Source organism: Sinocyclocheilus grahami, unplaced genomic scaffold (assembly GCF_001515645.1).
Source record: "Sinocyclocheilus grahami isolate Dianchi unplaced genomic scaffold, SAMN03320097.WGS_v1.1 scaffold6184.1, whole genome shotgun sequence".
NCBI classification, from domain to species: Eukaryota; Metazoa; Chordata; class Actinopteri; order Cypriniformes; family Cyprinidae; genus Sinocyclocheilus; species Sinocyclocheilus grahami.
The window spans coordinates 49,591-50,415 of record NW_015510672.1 but is presented as its reverse complement, the minus strand read 5'-3'; positions in this window follow the sequence as shown (position 1 = coordinate 50,415).

Genomic DNA, 825 nt, shown 5'->3' with positions numbered 1-825 from the left:
CAGAGAAGACATTTTACATTTTACTAAGTTATATATGTAATATTTAAATTGCACTAGAACGTTTTCATAGACATGTTGCAAAAGCCTCAAATAGCCTACCACTTCAAAGCAGTTTAGAGATGCAGATTTAGTGTTCATTATGTGTACTGCACTTTGGCATTTTTCCGTCCTGGGACAGTCTTGTGCACTGACTTCCTGTCAGGTTCACACACTCTCAAGTGAAAGAGGCCACTGCCATCAGGCAACACCATTGTCATGGAGTGTACATGGTTTGCAGGTAAGTGAGTTGCCAAAGGTAGGTGTCAAGGTATAGCATTGACATTAATGCCAGATCCAAAGGTTTCCCAGCAGAACATTGGCCAGAGCAAAACTGCCTCCACCATGATTCATCAGACCAGGCAGCCTTCTTCCATGCTCCATGGTCCAGTCTGATTCTCATGCCCCTTTGTTGGCACTTTTGGTGGTGGACAGGAATCAGCATGGGCACTCTGACCAGTCTGTGGCTACGCAGCCCCATTCGTTGAAAACTGTGATGTACTGTGTGTTCTGACACCTTTCTAGCATTAAGTTTGTCAATAGTTTGAGCTACAGTGGCTCTTCTTTGTGATTGGACCAGACGGGTTAGTCAGGCTTTGACTAGCTAGTCTTTTTGGAGATGCTCTGACCCAGTCTTCTAGCCATCACTATTTTAGTCACTCATAGCTTTTCACTTCGGCATTTTCCTGCTTCCAGCACATGATATTCAAGAACTGACTGTTCGCTTGCTGTCTAATATCTCCCACCCAGTTGACAGTTGCCATAGGAACGATGTATTCAGTGTTACTC